The following is a 24,152-nucleotide window of genomic DNA, read 5'->3' on the forward strand; positions in this document are numbered from 1 at the left end:
TCTTGAAGGTGAATTTCAAGGTAAAAACTTTGGATTGCTTCTATACTAGCAGTGAGTCATTTTCTACCTAGGACGTGAATATATAGCTCTCATTGGCACTTTTGTGAGGGCATCAAAGCTGATTTAAAGAAAGTTTAATGGTATTTAAATATAAGAATGGATATTTATTAACTTTCAAATTTCAAATAAATATTTTTAATGATGCTGAAGTGTTAGACCAAGACTTTTCAGAAGTAAGTATTACATGCTTTATCTTCACTCTGGTCACATTTATTTATTGCTTCTTTTTATTCTTGGTCTCTCTGAAACATTCAACTTCCAATGAAGTTTACATATATGACTTAAAAGCTTTTTCAATGATTTATTTTACTGAAAAATCTCAAAGGAAAACACCTTGAAAAACCCAAAGTGAAAGTCCCATTTCCTATTTAGTTTTTTTCTAAGACCTAGAAAGACTAATTTTCTTCTGGGTTGTTGTTGTTGTTGTTGTTGTTTTTAATGACTAGTAGTTTTTTACTTTGTATTATCATATAATTTTTTATATTAGTTACAGTTTATTAACTTTGTATCCCAGCTGTATCCCACTCCCTCATTCCCTCCCAACCCCACCCTCCCTCCCTCATCTTCTCCCTGCCCCTTTCCAAGTCCACTGATAGGGGAGAACCTCCTTCCCTTTCATCTGACCCTAGCTTATCAGGTATCTTCAGGCCTGGCTTTAAAGTCTTCCTCTGTGGCCTAGCAGGGCTGCTCCTCCCTCAGGGGGTTGGGGGAAAGGTCAAAGAGCCAGCCATTGAGTCCATGTCAGAAATAGTCCCTGTTCCCCTTACTAGGGTATCCATTTGGATACTGAGCTACCATGGGCTACATCCGAGCAGGGGTTCTAGGTTATATCCATACATGGTCCTTGGTTGGAGATACAGTCTCATAAAGGACCCCTGTGTCCAGATATTTTTGGTCCTTATAGAGCTCCTGTTCTGTGTTGTTTTGAATTTGAATAAATGAAGAAGAGTTGGAATGTATCCATTCGGCAAACTAGTCAGTGGAGTCAATGGAACAGAGGGATAGCTCAGAGCATTTAGTTAGTCTATAGAGATGATCAAAAAGTAGGAGCAATGACTTCAATATGAAACAGTCTGAATTTGAAGTATTGTAAAAGCTGTCCAATACAGCTGTGATTGCTGAAAGTTGAAAATGATAAGGAATGCTTTTTTAGGAAATCACATCTTACTTGAGGGTGGAAAAGTAGAGCCTGTTAACAAAGCCATCAGTACTTTCACTGAGGAGTTAGCTGATGAGAGGGTAAAATAAAAAGTAAAAGCATTGCTATAGTACTGGAAAGTTAGAAAAATTATGTTTGCCTTCATAAAAATAATAGTTTACTAAAAATAATATTAGGAAATGTCTTACAAGTCAGAATTCAAGATACCTTTGTAAAATTTTCTTTCTTTACAGCTATTCAGCTATCTGTAGATAGCACACCAACTATTGCCTGCCTTTATTTGTAATATTGTAGGCTTATTTGTTTACAAATTATTATCTACAGCTGCTTTTGTGCTGTAATAGAAATATCTAGGTTATTCATATTATCAGGAATCATGTGGTTCATGCCATCTAAAGTATTTACTGCCTGGTCCATTTAAAGAGAAGTTTTGCCAAACCCTTTATATCAGCAACAGAGAAATATTAAATTTGAAACAAAAAAGTTGTATAAAATCAGACATAGGCATGGTGGCGCCTGCTTTAATTACAGCACTTGGGAGACAAAGGCAGGCAAATGTGTATGAGCTCAAGGCCAGCCTATACACATAGTAAGTTCCAGGCTAGCCAGGGATACAGAGTGAGACCTTCTTTCAATTTAAGATTAAACTTAAAAGGAATTTAGTAGATAATGATAAGGTTCTAGATAAACAATAAATTCATTAAAGAGCCAAAATAATTTTTAAAAAGAAGTTAATTGAGATGAAAGAAGAGTAATCAAATTATGGTGGAAAAGTCAAAGTGATTTTAACACTATGATTCTGGGCGGGGCAGGAATGTTGCTCAGTAGGAGAGCATTTACCTATCATGCATGAGGCCCTGAGTTTGATCCATAGCATTAGGAAGAAGAAGGAGGAGAAGGAAGAGGAGGAGGAGAAGAGGAAGAAGAAGAAAAAGAAGCAGCAATGAGGGTTCAGAGATCTGGATCGGTAGGACACAATAGAGTTGTCAGTTATAATACATTAACACCTTTAAGCTGTTATTTATTTTGTGTGTATGAGTAAGTATGCATGTGCTTGGATGAATACATGCCATAGAGTTCCTATGGTGGGGTCAGAGAACAGCTCCTAGAAGTCAGTTTTCTCTTTCAACTATGTGGATCCCACGGATTGAACTCAGGTCATCAGCCTTGGCAGCACGTGCCTGAAAACTTTGAGCCACCTCATCACCCCAGGTTTGTATATTTTTAAAAAAATTCATATATGTAAAACTTAGTATTTAAAGTCCAGTGCTTAACAAAACAAATATTGATAGATCTGATAATAGTGAAAAGATAGAAAAATATTTGATTATGTTCATCTTCATAATTGTTAGGATAAGTAGAAAAAATTGGGAGATAGTGCTGAGATCTGGATAGTCAACCAGATCCACATGATGTTTATAGAACAATACGCCAAATTATGGTAGAATACACTATTTTTTAAGTGTGTGGGATATTCTATAAGAAAGGCTAAATTTCATGTCTCAGTAAAATTTAAAAGAATTGTAATATTAATATATAAAATGTTTATGGATTAACTAAAAATCATAGTTTTCAGAATATTCACAATATTTATATATATATATATGTATATATATATATTTTTTTATACATTTACTTTTGTGAAAGGATGGTCCATGTGTGACCATATGAATGTGGAGGTCAGAGGACAACTTGTAAAGAAAGTAGGTTCTCTTCTTCCACTATGTGTATCCCAGAGATCAAGCTTAGGTTATGAGGCTTGGCATTAAAAAACAAACAAACAAAACTAAACTAAACTAAAACAAACTTTCCTATTAAACCATCTCACCAGCCCAATATATATCTGTGTATTTCTTTTTTCATTAATATTTTTATTAATTAAAATTATTCACTTTGTATCCCAGCTGTAGCCTTCTTTCTTGTCCCCTCCCAATCACACCCACCCATCCTCTTCTCTTCCCAGGCCCCTCCTCCAGTCCACTGATAGGGGTGGTCCTCCTCCCCTTCCATCAGACCCCAGCCTGTTAGGTCTCATTAGGACTGGCTGCATTGTCTTCCTTTGTGGCCTGGTAAGGCTGATTCCCCCTCAGCAGGAGTTAATCAAAGAGCCAGCCACTGAGTTGATGTCAGAGATAGCCCCTTTTCCCATTACTAGGAAATCTACTTGCACACTGAGCTGCCATGGGCTACATCTGTGCAGGGTTTCTAGGTTATCTCCATGCATGGTCCTTGGTTGGAGTATCAGTCTCAGAAAAGAACCCTGGGACCAGATTTTTGGTACTTTTGCTCTCTTTGTGGAGCTCCTGTCCTCTCCAGGTCTTTTATCTCCCCTTTCTTTCTTTAGATTCCCTGCACTGTGCCCAAAGTTAGGCTATAAATCTCAGCATGTGTTTTGATGCCCTGCTGGGTAGAGTCTTTCAGAGGCCCTCTGTAATAGGCTCCTGTCCTGTTCCCTGTTTTCTCCCTCTTCTGATGTCCATCCTGTTTGCCTTTCTGAGTGAGGATTGGTCATCTTACCCAGGGTCCTTCTTGCTTAGCTTCTTTAGGTGTACAGATTTTAGAATATTTATCCTATATTATATGTCTAATATCCATGTATATAAGTGGCATATACCATGTGTGTCTTTCTGCTTCTGGGATACCTCACACAGGATGATCTTTTCGAGTTACCACTATTTGCCTGCAAATTTCATGATTTCCTTGTTTTTAATTGCTGAGATAGTATTCCATTGTGTAAAGGTACTACAAATTCTGCGTCCATTCCTCCATTGAGGGACATCTGGGTTGTTCACAGATTCTGACTATTACTAATGAACTGCTACGAACATGGCTGAGCAAGTGTCCTTGTATTCTTGAGCATATTTTGGATATATGCTTAGGAATGGTATAGCTGGATCTTGAGGTAGCACTATTCCTCATTGTCTGAGATAGCACCAGATTCATTTCTAAAGTGGTTGTACAAGTTTACATTCCCACCAGCAATGGAGGAGGGTTCTTCTTTCTCCACATCCTCTCCAGCATGTGTTTTCACTTGAGTTTTTTATCTTAGCCATTCTGATGGGTGTAAGGTGAAATCTCTGGGTCAATTTGATTAGTATTTCCCTGATGACTAAGGATGTTGAGCATTTCTTTAAGTGTTTCTATGCCACTCAGTATTCCTCTATTGAGAATTCTGTTTAGCTGTGTACCCCATTTTTTAATTGGATTACTTGATTTGTTGCTGTTTAACTTCTTGAGTTCTTAAATATTCTGGATATGAGCCCTCTGTCAGATATAGGGGTGGTGAAGATCCTTTCCCAGTCTGTAGGCTGTCATTTTGTTCTAACGACAGTGTCCTTTGCTTTACAGAAACTTTTCAGTTTCATGAGGTCCCACTTATTGCTTGTTGATCTTAGAGCCCATGCTGTCTGTTGGTGTTCTGTTTTGGAAGTTGTCTCCTGTGCTAATGAGCTTAAGGCTCTTCCCCACTTTTTCTTCTAACTGGTTTAGTGTATCTGGTTTTATGTTGAGGTCTTTGATCTACTTGGACTTTAGTTTTGTTTAGGGTAATAAATATAGATCTATTTGCATTTTTTCTGCTGTAGACATCCAGTTAGACCAGTACCATTTGTTGAAAATGCTGTCTTTCTCACATTGTATGCTTTTGGTTTCTCTGCCAAAAATCAAGTATCCGTAGGTGTGTGGGTTTATTTCTGAGTCTTCTATTGGGTTCCATTGATCCTCCAGTGTTTCTATGCCAGTACCATGCAGTTTTTATCACTATTGCTCTATACTACAGCTTGAGATCAGGGATGGAGATGCCTCCAGATGATCTGTTGTTTTACACTATGTTTTGGAAATTCTGGGGTTTTTGTTTCTCTATATGAAGTTGAGAATTTTTCTTTCAAGCTCTGTCAAGAATTGTGTAGGTATTGGTATTTTGATGGGAATTGCATTGAATCTGTAGATTGCTTTTGGCAGGATGGCCATTTTCACTACGTTATTCCTAGCCTTCCATGAGCATGGGAGATCTCCCCATCTTCTGATATCTTCTTCAATTTCTTTCTTCAGAGACTTGAAGTTTTTTCAAACAGGTCTTTCACTTGCTTGGTTAGAGTCACACCAAGATACTTTATATTATTACTGGCTATTGTGAAGGGTGTAGTGTCCCTGATTTCTTTCTCAGCCCTTTGGTTTTTCGTATGCTGGAGGGCTACTGATTTTTTTATGTTAATTTTGTATCCAGCAACTTTTCTGAAGGTGTTTATTAGCTGAAGGAGTTCTCTGGTTGAATTTTTGGGGTCACTCATATATACTATATTATCATCTATGAATAGTGATACTGTGACTTCTTCCCTTCTGATTTTTATCCCCTTGATCTCCTTTAGTTGTCTTACTGCTCTAGCTAGGACTTCAAGTACTATGTTGAAGAGATATGAAGAGAGTGGGCAGCCTTACCTTATCCCTGATTTCAGTGGGATTGGTTTAAAAATCTCCTCATTTAGTTTGATGTTTGCTATAGGCTTGCTGTATATTGTCTTTACTATGTTTAGGTATGTGCCTTGTATCCCTGATCTCTCCAAGATTTTAAATATGAATTGGTGTTAGATTTTGTCAAATACTTTTTCAGCATCTAAGTTGATGATCATGTGGTTTTTCTCCTTCAGTTTGCTTATGTGGTAGATTACATTGATGTATTTCTGTGTATTGAACCACCCCTGCAAGCCTGGGATAAAGCTTACTTGGTCATAGTGGTTATGTGTTCTTGGATTCAGTTTGCAAGTATTTTATTGGGTATTTTAAAATCAATGTTCATAAGATAAATATGTCTGAAGTTCTTTTTTTATTTTTGTTGGGTCTTTTGTTAAGGTTACTGTGGCCTCATAGAATGAGTTTGGTAATATTACTTTTATATCTATTTTGAAGAATAGTTTGAAAAGAATTGTAGTTAGCTCATCTTTGGAGGTCTGGTAGAATTCGGCACTGAAACCATCTGGCCCTGAGCTTTAGGGAGATTTTGATGACTGCTTCAATTTCCTTGGGGCACATAGGACTGTTTACCTGATCTTGATTCAATTTTGTTAAGTGGAATCTAGTAATAAAAAAGTCCATTTCAGGAACAGGGACTGTCTCTTACAGGAACTGATTGGCCTGCTCTTTGATCACCTCCTCCTGAGAGTAGAGCAGCCTTACCAGGCCACAGAGGAAGAAAATGCAGGCACTCCTGATGAGAGCTGACAGACTAAGATCAGAAGGAAGGAGAGGGGGACCTTCCTTATTAGAAGACTTGGGGTGGGACATGGGTGAAGAAGGGGGAAGGAGGGTGGGATTTGGAGGGGAGGAGGGAGGGAGCTACAGTCGGGATACGAAGTGAACAAACTATAATTAGTAAAAATAAATAAATAAATAAATAAATAAATAAATAAATAAATGTCCATTTCATTAAGATTTTCAAATTTTGTGGCATATAGGCTTTTGTAGTGAAACCTAATGATGGTTTGGATTTCCTCATTGTCTGTCATTATGTCCCCCTTTTCTTTTCTGATGTTGCTGATTTAGATAGTTTCTCTCTGCCTTTTAGTTAGTTTGGCTAAGGGTTTGTCTATCTTGTTGATTTTCTCAAAGAAACTGCTCTTGGTTTCATTGATTAATTGAATTGTTTTCTTTGTTTCTAACTCATTGATTTCAGTTCTGAGTCTGATTTTTTTCTAATCATCTGCTCCTCCTGGGCATGTCTGCTGTTTGTTTGTTTATTTGTTTTTTTTTCCCCTAGGGCTTTTAGGTATGCCATTAATTTGCTTGTATGAGATGTCGCAAACTTCTTTCTGGAGGCACTTAGTGCTATGAGCTTTCCTCTTAGCACTGCTTTCATTGTGTCCCATAATTTTGGGTAAGTTGTGCCTTCACTGTCATTGAATTTTAGGAAGTTTCTGATTTCTTTTTTCATTTCTTCCCTGAACAAGCTTTCATTGAGTAGAGAGTTGTTTAGGTTCCATGTGTATGTAGGCTTTTTGTTATTTCTGTTGTTGTTAAGGCCTAGTTTTAGGCCATGGTGGTCTAATAGGATACAAGGGATTATATTTCGATATTCTTGTATCTGTTGAGGCTTGCTTTGTGTCTGAGTATATGGTCAATTTTTGAGAAGGTTCCATGAGGTGCTGAAAATAATGTGTACTACTTTGAGTTTGGGTGAAAAGTTCTATAGATGTCCATTTGATTTAGGACCTCTGGAAGTATTATTATCTGTCCCTTGAGAGTAGATTGTTTAAGTCTCCAACTGTTAAGGTGTTGGGATCAATGTGTGATTTAAGCTTAATAATGTTTCATTTACAAATGCAGGTGCTCTTATATTTGGGGCAGAGATGTTCAGGATTGTGATGTCCTCCTGTTGGATTTTTCCTTTGATGAGAATGAAGTGCCCCTCCTCATCTTTTTTGATTAATTTTGGTTGAAAGTCTATTTTATTAGATATTAGGCTAGCTACCTTAGCTTTTTTTCTGGGTCCATTTGCTTGAAAAAAATTTCCAGCCCTTTACTCTGAGGTAGTGTTTATCTTTGTTGCAGAGGTGTATTTCTTGGATGCAGCAGAATGTTGGATCCTGTTTCAGCAGCAATTCTCTTAGTTTGTGTCTTTTTATCGGAGAGTTGAATCCATTGATGTTGATAGATAATAGTAACCAATGAATGTTAGTTCCTCTTATTGTGGAGTTGGTGGTGTTACTGGGTTTCAATTCTTGTTTTCTTTTAATTTTTTTGTTGTGAAGTTATCTGTATCCTGTGGTTTTTTTTTTTGGGGGGGGGGTGTAGTTGATTTCGTTGGATTGGAATTTTCCTTCAAATATCTTCTGTAGGACTGGCTTTCTGTGTACATATTATTTCAGTTTAATTTTGTCATGGAATATTTTGTTTTCTCCATCTATATTGATTGAAAGTTTTGCTGGGTATGTTAGTCTGGGTTGGCATCTGTGGTCTCTTAAAGTCTGCATGACATCTGCCCAGGCCCTTAAGGCTTTCATAGTTTCTCTTGAGAAGTCTGGTGTGATTTTTATAGGTCCACCTTTATATGTTACTTGGTCTTTTTCCCTTGCTGCTTTTAATACTTTTTCTTTGTTCTATAGATTTAGTGTTTTGACTATTATGTGAAGTGGGGAGTTTCTTTTCTAGTCTAGTCTGTTTGGTGTTCTGTAGGCCTCTTGTATGTTTAAGGACATCTCTTTATTTAAGTTGGGAAAATTTCCTTCTGTGATTTTCTTGAAAACAATTTCTGGACCTTGGAGCTGAAATCTTCGTTTTCATCTATTCCTATTATTCTTAGATTTTTGTCTTTTCATGGCATCCTTTATTTCTCAGATGTTTTGTTTTTGGAACTTTTCTGATTTTACTCTGTTCTTTTATTTTTACTTTTTTGATAGATGTTTCAATTTCTGCACCTGTATCTTTAGCCCCTGAGATTGTTCCATCTCTTGTATTATGTTGGTGATGCTTATCTTTGTGGTTCCTGATCTTTTTTCTAAGTTCTCTGGCTTCAGGATTTTCTCTGTTTGTATTTTCTTCATTGATTCTAATTCTGTTTTCATGTCTTGCACCATTTTCTTCATCTATTTGAATGTGGATTCCTGTCTTTCCACTATGGCCTCTGTTTTTTTGTTTGTTTGTTTCCTTTCTTTATGCCACTAATTGTGCCTCTACTTGTGCCTTTGTTTGGCTGTATTTGCCTGTATTTCTTTGAGAGCTTTGTTTTCTCCTTATGCACTCCTAATACCTGGATAAGCATAGATTTGAGATCATTTTCCTGTGTTTCTGATGAATTAAAATATCTATTGATGTGGGGGTTGCTGGTGAAGCCATGATGTCCTGATTTTTGTTGGATGTGTTCTTATGCTGGCCTCTAGCCTTCTGCTTATCAGTAACCTTCACTATTTGTTCCTGGAGCCTGTACTTCAGACTGGGTCCTCCTGTCTCTTGTGTTCCAATTATTCTTCAAGAATGTGAGAGAGGACCACTGGTTCTATAGTGGATATTGGTGTTTCAGCTGCAGCTAAGGGAGGAAGGTTGCAGGCTTATGTGCACAAGCATGGGAGTGTGCATGGAAGTGTGCCTTGAAGGAGAGGGTGCAAGAGCAAGTAGATGCTTGGAAGGGTGGAGCATAAGCACAGGCGGGGCTGTTGGCTCTGTTCACAGGTGCAGTGCAAATGCACAGGTGATCTGAATGCCTCAGTGGCTCACAGGCCTGTCATATTGTCCTTCAGTTATTCAGATCTGTCTGGGTTGTACCATCCAGGAATTGTTTTTGTGTACTCCACTGGTAGACTCACAGAATAGGGGCTTCAGAGTATTGAACACTGCCCCAAGGATCCCTGTGTTGCCCATGGAAGGGGTGTGGGTGGGAGTGGGATGTATCTAATATCTGGCTGCTAGCTTAGAGGGACCCTGGATGTGGGGCTCTTTATGCACTCACTTGAAGGTGCACTCACTCGCTTGCAGGCCTAATCGGAAAGCACAGAGGTTCCAAACCCCTGTTCTCTATTATCAGATTTGGGCCTGCAGGGGCAATTGAAAGTGTAGAAGATCTGTACTTGGGGCAGCCACCTCTGCTGTCTCAGTCCCGAGCACAGAGGATCCTGCTTGGGGCAGCTGCTGCCACAGCCACACACCTGGGAGGCCTGGACTACTGCAGCTCTGCCATCTCAGTCACCGAGCAGGGAGGCCCGTGTTTGGGGCAACCTGCTGCTCAGCCAAGCAGGGAGGCCTGAGCGTGGGGCAAGTGGAAATGCAGGGTGGTTGATTATTTGCCATTCTCATGCCCCAGAGAGATCCATGGGTGACCTGGATCCAAACTGGCCCTGCGCATGGGTTCTGCCTTCTCCCCCAGGAAGCCCCAGTGTCAATGTTCTGGCTTCAGCTGGCGCACACACACACACACACACACACACACACACACACACACACACACCAATTTTGGAGTTTTGGATCCTGTGCCCCTCAGATACAGTGTTCTTTTCACTGCCATCTTGGACTCCCCTATTTGTGTATTTCTAAAAAAAAAAAAAAAAAAAAAAAAAAAGTCAAAAGGAAAAGTATAGGAGAAGTTAAAGAGTATTTCAAACTAAATGGAACTGAAATGTGAGATATGATAATATATGATGACACAGTCAACTGAGAAAGTGCTATATTTGGTTTCAGCTCTGCTGTATTTTACAACTAAGACATCTCCACATTAGCTGTCTTAAAACTATTCTAAAGAATATAAGATGGGAGCTCCAGCTTGTTCTACCATCTTTGGTGGCCTGGCTGAATAGCCACTTGTCTACTCATAAAATGTACTTTGTGATACTGCTCCTTGGGTAACATTTACAGACATTTACTTTCTATAGGTGGGCAACTGGTGGCACATCAAAGTAATGGTACTGTTGAAGTATAATCTGGTGAATCAATGAGTTTATTTGGGTTATTTTCAGAAATATGAATTAGGGATTATTTTGGAGCATAATCTAATCAAAAACAGCCACATTATCAAAATCCCACCTTAGTGTGGGTGAAACTCATTAAAGTACTCCGAAGCTCTCAATGACTTGCAGGCACCTTGACAAGTCAGAGAGTCTCCTTTCCTCAGTAGTCTTACTTCTTATATAACCTTCTGAAGGGAGGGACCCTGTGAACCTGATAAGTTTCAGGGACTTCCTGAGACTTGTGTGTTGTTTACTTCCTGAGTAATAAGGAGCATCTCTCCAGTAAAATGCTTCAGTTTAGACGAAATTGCTACACAATGGTGTCTGTCCCCACCTTATTTTTTTCATCTGTGTTCTCCAGTCTCTATGCTGAAGGATCTCTTTTTAAATTAATTAGATAAACAAACTATTAATTGATTCACTTTACATTCTGATCATATCCCCTTCCCTCCTCCTCCTCCCAGTCCCATCCTCCTTTCCCCCTTCCCTTCTCTTATTCCTCAGAAAAGGGGAGCACCCCCAACCTACCCCAGCTTATCAAGTTGAAGGATAACTCTTAATTACATACAGATGACTTGCAGGTACTCATGTGGGAGTCTCATCTGAAGGTAGTGGCTGAAACTGGAGGTGTATTGATCAAAGGTGGAAGACATTTAATGTCTATAAAATATAAAACAATGTTTTATAAGGTATTTTATCAAGTGTATAAAGTACTTAATATTAAGATTAACAAGAATTGAGGGATTGGTGACATATGGTTCCTTTAACAGAGTCCCACACTGAGGATGAATCCTAGAACAAATCTGAGCAGAACAGGGAGAAAAGGGTGAAGAAATCCAAATAGAAGAAAGGAGAACAGAGTTAAAAAAGCTCAGACAGTGAGTTCATTGAAGTTATAAAAGGCACATAAAAGCCACCAAAATCCCCCCCCATTCCCAACCAATCAAACAAACGAACAAAACCCCTGTTATAATTAAATCCCTGTAAGAAAGGCCAAGAAAACCAAAAGATTATGGAAATTCTATTATCCCTGTGTGGACAGTGAAAGTACAGAAAACCACACTCAAAATCAGATGTAAGGGTTGCTGGAAAAGTGATTCAGTGATTAAAAGCACTTGCTGCTTTTCCAGAAGATCTGGGTTTCGATTCCTTGGACCCACATGGTTGCTCATACCTGTCTGTAACTCCAGTCCCAAGGGATCTGATGCCCTGTTCTGGAACCCAAAGTTATATGCATATACTCCCACACAAAAACCCACATGTACACATAATTAAAAACAAAAATCTTGCCTGCCCGGATGTCACCCCTACAGCCTCCACAGAGGAGCTGCACCAAATGGAACCCAAGCAGGGTCGACGCCTGGTAGCAGAGGCAAGGAATATGACTTGGAATTTTGTCTATTACAAATAATGTGGTTGTGGCTGCCAGCACATAAGGAGCTGAAGGGCCACTTCCAAGGAGCAAGAGAGACCCACGGAGGCTTCTCGGGGAGATGAAGAGGCAGGGAATGAGCCTGCAGAGAACACAGTATCTCCAGAACAACTAAAAATAGGCAGGTCTTATGTTGGAAGAAGAGCCAGTGCTCTTAACCTCTGAGCCATCTCTTCAGCCCTAGAAGATGCTTTTAAAAAGTGGTTTCATGGAATTGGAAAAAAAAAAGATGGTGGAATGGAGCAGTGCTTGCAGCATAGAAAAAGAGTTAGAGACATGTTCATGGACAAGGGAGCACATCTTTGCTGAGTAGGACTGCTGATGCTGATGCTGGTCTCTCTCCTGGCCCTGCTTTGGTGGAGGTGGGGGTATGGAGAGAACATGCATTACAGTCATGCCCAGTGTGCCCTTGGGGCTGCTAGTGCCAAGGGCGGGGTAGTGTACAGCAGCCTGCACAAGTCCAACCCTCAAACATGCTGCCCAGCATGATCACCCCGACTGAGCAAGAACAAGATCTGGAGATGAAGAGTAGTTCATTTTTCTGGATTAAGTCCCCACGGAAGACTTCCATGCTGTTCTACCAGAGGGCATGCTGATGTCAGTGGTCCCTGCTTCCAGCAGAAACCATGTTGATAATGGTTATCTGTGATGCCAACAGAAACAATGTTGATGACCATGAGCTGCACTGAAGCCAGAAGGCATGTGGAAGTCCATGATCTATGCTGCTGCAGGATGCTTGAGAAAGGAAGCTACTTTTGCAGTGGCATCAATGACTGCGTACTCAGAGCTCAGAATTATGACACTGAAGAGATATTGAAGGCTTCTGTGACAACTTCCCCACCCCACAAAAAGGAAACAGTCCAGAAAGACATTTTAAAGAGTCCTCAAAAACTGTGATACATATGATGAAGTGTAGCTCTTAGTTGATGGCTTCTGGCAGGAGTGCAGGTAGGAAAGGACTCAGTTTTCTTTAAGATGCTGGCCCCACTGGACTTTGATCATGTTTCAATACATATATGAACAACACAAATTGGACTTGGTGTTTTCTTGTTTTTGTTTGTTTGGTTGGCTAGTTGGTTCTGGTTTGTTTGTTTGGGAGGAAGATGCAAAGATGGGAGAATGGACCTGAGAACAATGGGAGACAAGTGTGATGGCGTGTGTTGTATGAAATTGTCAAATAATTAATAAAAATATTATGTTGAGAAAAAAATAAAAATCTTTTTTTAAAAAAGCAGATCAACCGATAGCCTATTTCCAAGTTCATTTTCAGACATTAGAAGTGTCACGAAAAACCCAAAAAAGTAGCAAAAACAGAAAAACTCAAAATCAGTTGACACATCAAGAAAGTACTTGAAACAAACAAGCAAACAAAAACTAAACAAACCTAGTAACTGACACCTTATGAGACATTAACACTGGGAAAGAGAGGTATTTTCTGAAGAAAACAAAATGGAATTTGTAGATCATAATAAGTATGGAGGAGTGGTGAGGAGTGCAGGTAAGGAGGACAAGTGAGCAGGTCAGGTTAGCAGGACATGTCAACCGGACAGGTGAGCAGGGCAGGTGAGGAAGAGACGTGAGCAGGACAGATGTAAAGGCCAGTGAGCAGGTCAAGGGCACATATAACAAATCTTAGAGGCATAACTAAAGTGACTCAGCAGTAATTATGAATAATAATTCAAAGAATATTCCCAAAACATTAAACTTATGTCTGGGTATGGTAGTGAATAAAGAAATGTTCTCCGTGGACACATCAGTGTGAGCAACTGCTTTTGGAGCAGGCAGAGCCTTGCTGGAGGAAGTTTGTAGGGAGGTGGGGTTTTTGAGTTTATGCACTCACCCTGCTTCCTCTCTCTGCTTTCTATGTACAAATAAAATATAATCACCCAGGTTCCTGCTCCTGCTGCATGCTTTCCCTGCCATTATGAAATCTTCTGGAATTGTGAGCCCAAACAAACTTTTCTCTAAGTTGCTTTTGGTCATAGTGTTTTATCACAGCAACAGAAAAGTAACTAAGACAACCAGCATATAGATAAGCAGTTCTAAAGACACAAAGCAAAGATTCAGAATAAATTCAGCCATTCCAAAACTCCTAATGAGCCAGTTAAGATGCTGGCCCCATTGGCTTCATGGAGTCTTTCATGTGGGTGTGGCTATCTCCTACCTGCCCCTACTCTGCTCACCTGGAGCTTCAGTTCAGAGAACAAATGCAGAGAGTTTATTTTCACCATGCACTTACAGGCACCATGAAGCCTCCTCTGCCTTTAGCAAAACCAGGCTCCTCTTCAGAGCAAAGAATAAATGGAGCAGTGTTGTCACAAGAGGTCATGGGGGCTTTCCTTTTATGTGGAATGGGAAGAGACTTTTGAATTTTCATTATGCAGTGCCAACCAGGACAGTTAAAATACACATCATTTGACAGATGCAATGGAACCTGGGTCCCATCCTTTCCCAAGACATGGATTGTATTTTACTCACTTTGTCACTCATACAGGCACTGGTAATTTAATCCTTTGAATTTTGGAATCTTAAAAATTTGAATTTTAAAATTTTGAATTTTAAATCTGGTAATTTAATCCTTTGAATTTTGGAATCTTAAAAATTTGAATTTTAAAATTTTGAATTTTAAATCTGGTAATTTAATCCTTTGAATTTTGGAATTCTTGTTTTGCTTAGCCCCTTCTGCTGATAGAAGAAAAAAAGAAAGATTTTCTGGTTAAAATAAGTCATCCTTAGAGGATGATGCCTTTTGTGTGTGATAGCTTAAATATCTCAAAGCCCCACTCCAAGTGTTCTTTTTGTTGCTCTGCTAAACACCATGACAAAAAGCACCTTGGGGAGAAAAGGTTTTATTTCATCCTGCACTTCCAGGTAACTGTCCATCCTTGAAGGGGGTGAGTAGGAAGAAACCTGGAGGCAGGATCAATGGAGGGCTGCTGCTTGCTGGCTTGTTTCCAGGCTCATGTTCAGCCACCTTTCTTACACAGCGCATGCCCACTTGCCTAGGGATGATACCACCCACAGTGAGCTGGGCCCTCAAGGACATGGCCCCACAGGCATGCCCATGAGACAATCTGATGGAAGCAATTGCTCAACTGAGGCTTCCTCATTCTTAGATGTGTTACGTTGACAATGGAAATTAATCATCAGCTCCCCCTGCCTAATTCATCTCGTTAAGCTGGAAAAGGTGGTCCTTCATGATAAAAGTAAAGAAGTAACTTTTCACTCTGGATAGTACTAGGGACTGCCCACTCACCAAGAACAAGTGGAAGCAGGAAAGCAGAGAGAGAGAGGAGGAGAGATGGCTCCTCAATCGAAACTGTGGCTCCACAGTGCATGTGGATCCTCAGCAGAGCAGGGAGTCATTCTGAGAACTGCAACTATTGGGCAAATAGCTCAGAGTCACATGCATGGCTAGATGGCATAGCCTACTGCACTCTCGGGCTACATGGTACAGCATGCTGCTTCGAGGTGGCTCGCCTGTGTAGCATGTTACTGTATGAATACCATAGGCGACTGTAGCTCAATGACAACATTTCTGTTCCTAAGTATGGAAAAGGTACATTTAAAAAAATGCTAAGGACTAGCTTTCGAGCTCAACTGGAATTGTCTGGGGTCACTGTTGAGGTATGACCGTCCATTAACAGAAAAGTCTCAGCGCGGGCCTCTTCTTAACACCACCGCTGGGGTAAGGAGGCCTAGACTGTTGCCTGACTTGCTCTCACTGTGCTCTTGCCTTGGCCCTTACAGAGCCCTCCTTAGCAGGCGGTTCGGATGTGAGCTCCTCCATGATAGACTGAGATCTCTTTAAGTGCCTGTTCTTCTCTTACAGACGTTAGTAACATCCTAACGCCTGGATGTCACAATTCCCAACTTCATGGTGGTATGAAAGTACCCAGAAAACCCTTCTCTTTGTCACATTTATTATAACTCTCAATAAATTATATGAGACACTCAATGTGTCATTATAAAATGGGCTTTATGTGGGATGATCTTTTCCAACTCTAGGCTTATGCACCATATTTAAGGTGGGCTAGGGTGAGCTGTGGTGTTCAGAGGTTGAGTTATTCAGTGATTTGAGACTGATAGTATAACTTACTCTGAGACGTTACTCCACTGTAAGTCAAGGGGCTTCTATAATAATTCCGTATGAACAGACAGAGACTAGCACCCGCCAGGGCTCAGAGCAGGCAAAACAGCCACCAGAGCCTGTATTGTCTAGTCACTACAACCACCCCCACAACAACAGACAGCGATTCTACAAGCTGATCATTGAATTAATAAGAAGCTTAATTCTTAGGTCAAAAATATTTCCAACTCTGGAGTATTCTGTATTTTTGCCACCTAGCGTATTTTCTGCACCCCAGACACATTTGATTTGTACGTAACTGGATAAATAAGTGTTAATGAGAATGGGCAGCAGAGTGAGCTCAGGCTAATAAAATACGAGCCTGTTCCCTGCGTGACCTGTTGGGGAGGGCAGTACTGGTGTCCTGGGGTGTAAGGGTTTTGTGCTTCCTGCAAAGAAGAAATGGTTTCTAGCATTCACAGCAGCCCTTGTCAGCCAGCATCTCCCAGGGGAGCATGGCAATCCTCAGCAGACGTTTGTGGCCTTTGGAGAACTTGAGGCCTGGGTTGCTCAGTTACCATTGCCAGAACTGGATGCTGATTTATATCCCCCCCCCCACCCCCGGAGCTCAGAGCACAGTCTGGGGTCAGGCTGACTCTTAAGAACAGGTGAATAAGGGACATGGCTATTGGTGCATGGTGTGCATAACAATCAAAGTGTCCTCTCTGGGGTCTTTTGCTATGTGGAGTTGGAAATAGTGAAACAACTGACTTCTGCAGGAGGAGCATGGGCCGGCACTTTCCATATGCACTTCCTGTTTATCCGTTACGCTGTATACATGACTTCCTTCCACAGAGAGAAGGGCCAGAAGCCTCAGTCTGCATCAGGGTCCTTTTTCTCACCCTTCCCAACCTAAAGGAGAAACAGGCATCCTCTGAGGTGAGGGGAGTCTGAAAGTGAGATTTTAGCAGGTAAGGATATGCACCATGACAGAAGGAGGGGGTCTCTTAGCTGGGCCATTCTAACCTTCTCTAAAGGATCTTTCTGCCATAGCCATCCTACCTCATCCATTCCTTCCTGTATCACACACATGCATCAGGCATCACAAACATGAATACTCCTGTGCCAGGGACATGGCAGGCATTGTACATGCCCTTCCAGGACAGCCTGTTGCTAAGGTACACCCTTATAGAAGAAACCCTCCTTAAGAGCTTGGCGTCAGTCCCACCACAAGCAGCCCAGGCTGGACCACTGCAAAGCCTACTTTATCAGTAAAGCCTTCTGACTTTTGTGAGAGGAAACTTGGTAGGAGGTGAAGCTCATGCATAGGCGAGGGAGTGGGATACTGACAAGCAAAGGCACATTGGAGGCAACCACTTGGCCCTGGTCCCGAGGAAGGGCAAGGCAGGGTCTTTTCACTTGTGGCATCCCTGCTTAGGCCTTGGGATCTCAACATCCTACAGATCACTGGTGATGGGACACAGCAGATTACCAGCTCAACCAGCATGCACAAGATACACTTTGGACCAGGAGCCATAGCTATAGTCCCTGCAGGACTGGGTACAGAGCCCTGGAAATCCACTGTACACTCAGGTCCTCCGGTGGAGCCAGTGGGTTGTTGGCACTCAGCAGGTCATAAATCTCCAAGCCTGGAATGCCTTCAGCTGGGAGGACGCCACAGCTGGAGGAACTTTCTCTTTCCCCCAAACTTAACACATCATAAAACACAGCCATTTGGGGAATGAGAACAACCAGGAGGTGTTTTTGCCCCCAGAGCTCTGCTTGGGAAAGCCTGGAAGATGAGGGTTAGATTCTGCTGCAGCCATATGCCTCACTCTGTCTCAAGCAAGTACCAGGCATGTCCCATAGCACCTCCTAGTACAGTGCTATTCGTGGCTTGGGACAGAAAGCCAGGGTCACCTTGGGTTTGGGGTGCTTGGACTTTCTATAGACAAGAGTTTGTCACAGAGTTCAATGTGGAATCCTCTTGTCCCCTTCTGACTGTATAAGCACCTATTCCAGGCCCAGGTGTATGGTGACACACTTCTTATCTGTGACCCTAAAGGTACCCAACAGCTACTTTCTAGTCTCAGTGAGCAGAGCCTTTTCCAGAGGCTCTTCTCTAAGGTAGAAACTCCATGTTTGGTGTGAGCTGTAAATGGTCTTGGTCTTCTGTCTCTTAATGCATGAACACCACTCTTGTTTTGAGATGTAGACTCTTTCCTGCCTGGAAGATATGGACTAGGTTTTTAGATGGACATTTATCAAAAAGCTGTGGGCGAAGTGATGGCTTTAGGCCATCCATTCACCCACCCATCCACCCAGGCATCCATTCATATGTTCTCTTTTAGTTTTCCCTTATTTCTTGGAGAAGTCTTGTAGGCAAAAGACAATATGATGCGGTGTGTGTGTCTGTGCGTGATGCTCAAGCTCACTGAGAAGATTCAAGTACACGTGTTTTCAAAAACTGCCTGTCTGCAGTCCTAATACCTGGGAGGAAAATTCAAGGAACTGTGAGAAACTGCCTGACGCCTTTACTCAGGGAAGCACAAGCTGATTAGTTCAATTGAAGCTGGTGGGAGTGGGGTGGGAGGAGGGGGTCACTTAGCTGATGTCTCTGGGGTGACCAAAGAGAAGGAGCAGGTGGGATGTATTACCACAGAAGAACGATGGTCTTCATAATGTGAGGTTGTGGGTAGTTGCACACCAGTGAAATAGGTTATGGTCCCACCAGATGTTGAAGGTCCCACCTGCTTAAAGATGGCTTTAGCCTCCCCTAAAGCATTTTTGCCTTTCAGAACCACTAGTCCCATGAGTCTAAAGAAAAAAAAGGTAAACAAATCACAAAAACAGAATTACCAGCAATATAATAACCAACCCCTCAAAAAACAAAGATCCTGTGAACCTTGTTCTCCTCCATATGGAGAATATCTTTACTGAGGGTCTTTCATAGGTAAACCAGTAGAAAGTTTTGCAGAGTCGTAAACCACCATTTCACTTAACTCAGGGTCTAATTTGCTCATTCTGCATGCTGAGTCTTACTGCCTAGGAAGAAACTATGGCAACATCAAAACTCCCTATAACTTGCTGTGGCAACACAAGGCTAAGACAGCATTCTTCCTAGAGACTTCTGTTCACACTGAAATGTGTTGCTGGAGAGTAATTCACTTGAGCACTAATATATGTGTTACCTGAAGTGGGTGATATCCTTCCGTTTAAAAACCTCTCGGTGTCTCCTCTATCCTGATTAAGGGGCTCACTGACAATAAAGATTGGCAGGATGGATAGAGTTGAGGGAAGGCACAGTGGGGGCTGGGACAGTGTGCAAACTACTGCTAAGAAGCTGATGTGCTATTGTGGTGTAACAGGCTGTGGAGAGTGGGAATAAGGAAGGGGCCATTGCACATGTGACTTTCAAGAGGTATGTGGGCCCACTGATGGTACCTACTTGAGGGACAAGGGCAAATGGAAGACACCCAAAAATCAGCCAATGCTGAATTTATTATTCAGCCTCACAGATAAACTTTGTCTTCATGAATTTTGTGGAAGAGAGTTACAGGTCAAAACATAGGATTCTTTAACAGATGGTGCTGGAAAGGCTGAATATACACAGGAAAATAATGAGATTGGACCCTTCTCTTGCACCGTAAACAAAACTCAACTCCAAATACACTGAAGATTTAGACCCAAAGTGAACATATAAAAATTAACATCTTGGTGATGACTTTTTGAATCTGAGATCAAAAGCACAAGACTCTAGTAGGGAAGTGGGGTTATGAGACTGTACCACTTCTTCACTGAAAATGAAAACCACCAATGGAAGGAAGATGTAGAAAATACTTGCAAAGTATCTATCTTCTAAGAAGTTAATATCTAAAATGTATTTGAAGCTGCAATTCAAGAGCAAAAATCCAAACGGCCTTCTTACAAATGAACAAAATCCTTGAATAGACATTTCCCAGTAAAATGTGCAGATGACCAGCAAGTGTAATAGAAAGTGCTCCCTGTCACAGCCTTAAGCAAAATTCAGGTCAAATCCACAGAGATCCAACCTGATGTCTGCTGGGATGACACCTACAAAGAGGACAAAAGGTTAAGTGTGTAGAGGATGCACATCTGTTGTAGCTGGGACTGCAGAGTGGTACAGCCACTAGAACGGTGTGAAATGCAGTGGTCCAGCAATCCTGTTTCTAGATATTCTCCCAAAAGAATTGAAATCAGAACCGTGATGAAGTATCTTCACCCACGTGTTCGGTATGTTACCTAGCAAAGACGGGAAAACCTGGCCCTTGCGAGTCAGATCATTCCCTCCCCGTACCTTGGGAACACCCATCACTAGTAATTGACTCCATCACTCATATTTCCTTGTTTCCAAGGCCTACATTATTCCAGGACTTTATCCACTGATAACTCAGTGGCAAATCAGATGTATGTTATAGCTGTGACATGTGTAAAGCTACAGGGTATGATTTTAAGTGAAATAATTCATGAAATCTTCATGATTCCATTTACAAGAAGTGTCTACAACAACCCACCACATGAAAGCAGAGAATGAAGTGGGGGTTACCATGGGCTCAAAGAAGGGGGAAAGTGGAAATTGTTTTTCTTTCTTTTTTTGTTTTACAGTAATAAACTTTGTATTATGCAAGATGAGTCAAGTTTTGGAGGCCCACATGCATGACATGCTGGTCTGCACTTGGAAATGTGAAGAGGGCAGACCTCACATTGTGTTCCTGCAAAAACAAAGAACCACAGAAGAACAAGAGGATTTTTTGGAGCTGATGAATGTGTTCACATGGCTGCGGTGACAGGTCACAGGTGCACGCCTATGTCGGAATTCATGGAGATATCTACATCAGATGTGTGTGATATTTTGTACCTCATAAGTATGTATTAATAAAACTAAATATTAAATTTAGCAGGAAGAAGCTATGAGACGGGGAAATGGAAGGAGGTCAGGAAGGAGTCAGGAAGGAGAAGGACCCAAAGTCCAGTGGGGAAAGTTTGTCTTGAAAAGAGGAAGGATATTTCTCAGATAAAGACACACTGGGGGCAGATAGAGACATTCAGAGAAAGGAGAGAGCAAGTGAGAACCTGGTTATTGAATGAAGTTCTCCATAAATTACAATGCACATTCATCTGCTATGTGTCCAGGAAGTGGGGTCTGGCTTGAGGGCTCCGGAAGAGGAGGAATATTGGGAACAGCTGCTGGGAGATCGGCTGCAGAAGGCAGCAAGGGATGGGGAACAGTGCTATTCAACAGTGCTGGAGCCGTGGAGGCTGCAAGCACTGCTTTGTCAGGGGGCCAAGGCACACATTTGCATGGTCAGCATAGCCAGGAGAGAAAGGCAGGCAGGTGGTGGCTGATCCAGTGTTGACTGGTGACAATATGGGACTAGAGAAATGTCAGGACAAGAGGCTCAGGGGTTGGGGCTGGGCATGGAAACAGAGTTGACAGTGGTTTCTGGAAGGAGTTACAGGATAAGATGCTGGTCTGAACAGGGCTGGAGAAGGGGTGAACGGAACCTGCAGGAAGATGGAAGAGCAGATTGGGAGTAGCGGTGTGACAGCCAAGGCTTGTAGGTAGAGTGTCTCTGGAGGGATAAGGGATAAAGAAACACAAGGGGGAAGTGTATCCCTGTGTGGCTGAAAAGGGTCACCAGTGGTCACCAAAGGCAAGGGGAGCAGAGTTCCAGATGACTGGCCATCCTTGATGTGGCTGTCTGTCCCCATTCTGTCCTGATAGCTAATGGCAGAGACAGAGTGACAATGACAGCCAGGGATAGAGCACCTTGGAGAGGATGAAGCCTCAGGAGTATAGAGGATCACGAGATGGCTGCAGCAAAGGAGGGAGTCTCAAAGAGTCTTTTTTTTCCTACCAATGTTCCAAGTGTTGGAGCCATGTCATGGGATGGTATGCGATGGGATCTGGGATGTATGAGCAGTCAAGGTCAATCGCTGACAAAGCTGTAGGCATTTCCAGTGTGGGGAGATGGAAAGCTGTGGTCTGAGGATGCTGATGTCCAACATGGGATGGGAAAGAACATGAGACTGCCAACGTGGTGAATGTTAGTCACACCGTGAATAAAGATAGAAAGAGGATGGAGACTTGGGAACACAATGTTAATACAGGGGAAGGATGAAGTGGAGGGCCAGGCAGCCGTCTTGGTGGAGATGTTGAAAAGTAAGTTATGAGAGTGAACCTTGAAGGGAGTTTAGAGATAAAAGTACAAAGTTCAGTGTCTACCAATATCAGAGATCACAAAAGCCACAAGACTAACAGAAAATTGGCTGGGATTGTGTGCATAAAGACGGTTAAAAATCAAGAATTAATGTCAGTCATGGTGGCACACACCTTTAATCTCAACACTTGGGAGGTAGAGGCAGGCAGATATCTGTGAGTTGAGGACAGCCTGATCTATGTAGTGAGTTCCAAGTCACCTGGGGCTACATAGTGAGACCCTGTCTCAAGTTTTTGTCTTTCTTTGTTTGTTTTAATCAAGTGTTTAGAACTTAGCAGTGGGGGAATATAATAAATTCCCAGCAAAGCGAACAGACCAGAGCTGCCGAGAAGAGGGATATGCCGAGAAAAGGGAAGGGAACAGCCTGATGCTCCTGGGATAAAGAGGAAGACGGAGGCCAGGAATGAGCACTAGAAATAGCACATGAAAGTTTGGGAAAGGTCTAATGTTAGTATCAACCAAGTTCAGGAGAGGAGAGAAAAAGTTAGGACTTACAAGTATTCCAAAGAACAATGGTTTGAAACTTCCAAAATGTGGAAAAAGATGTAAACATACATACTCCTAACTTGATTGAACTCCAAAACACAAAACACACAGGAAAAAATTTCCACAAGAAGATGTAAAATCGCAAAACCCTGAAAACTAAAGACAAAGACATCTTGTGAGTAGACAGGGAGGAATGGCATATTGTCTCTATGGATGCTTTTGGCTTTATCATCTGAGGTTACAGAACCAGAGGGAGTTTGGGTAATGTGTTTTATGTGTTGAAAGAAGAATCATCAACTTCACATTCTAGCTACTGTAAAAATATTTTTCAGAAGTAAAGGGGAAGTCCATGAATCAAGCATCTGACCAAGGGCTCATACCTGGAATGCACAGACCTTCAAGTCCTTTGTTGAAAACAAGCTGATTGGAGAACATATTATACACTGCTAATATACTGTGATTTACTTCATAAAAAGCTGATTAGAAAACTGCAAAAACCTACCAAGAGATGTTTTCCTGAAGAGGACACATTGTTAGCAAATAAACACCAGAAAGACACTCACTGGGGAAAATGCAATTGATGACCATGATTAAAAACTGTGAGAAACATTGGCAAGGACAGAGGTACTGGACATCTCAAGCTTTGCTGATACAAACTTAAATTGTTCAGCCACTTGAAAAATAGTTTGGTGGCTTCTTATACAACTAACCTCATTGCAAACACAGGACCCAGATAACACTCCTGGGCAGCTATTCTAAGTGAATGGAAATTCTTGTTCACATGTAAAACACATGTTCCTAGCAACTTTGTCCATAGGAGTCCCAAATCAAAACTGACCCAGTTCTCTAAAAAATAAATGAATAAATAAATATATACATAATAGGTACATATATACATACATAAGACCTTTTTGCCATAATGACAGCAGATTTTGGTCCTTGCCCAGAGCTGCCAGGAGCATATGGAGAGGCAGGCAACACTAGGGTACTTCAAAAACAATGGTTGCTTGACTTTCACATCAGACAAAACTGAAAGATGCAAAGAATAGAGGAAGGAATAAACAGTCTGTGAAAGTTGACTCCTTCCAACCTTCAGTTGCTTGAGCAGTTCTGGCTTGGTACAAAGCATGCATCACAGAGACCTGTGAAAGTCAAATCATAGAAAGCAATTTTAATAAGATGTATCACAATCCTTATTTAGCAAAACCTACAAAAACTGCTTTCAAAATATCAAAGTCTTCTTTGGTTGGTTATAATCAATATGGAGAAAAGTTAT

The sequence above is a fragment of the Psammomys obesus genome, unplaced genomic scaffold (genome assembly GCF_907164565.1).
Source record: "Psammomys obesus unplaced genomic scaffold, mPsaObe1.curated_primary_1811, whole genome shotgun sequence".
Lineage (NCBI taxonomy): Eukaryota > Metazoa > Chordata > Mammalia > Rodentia > Muridae > Psammomys > Psammomys obesus.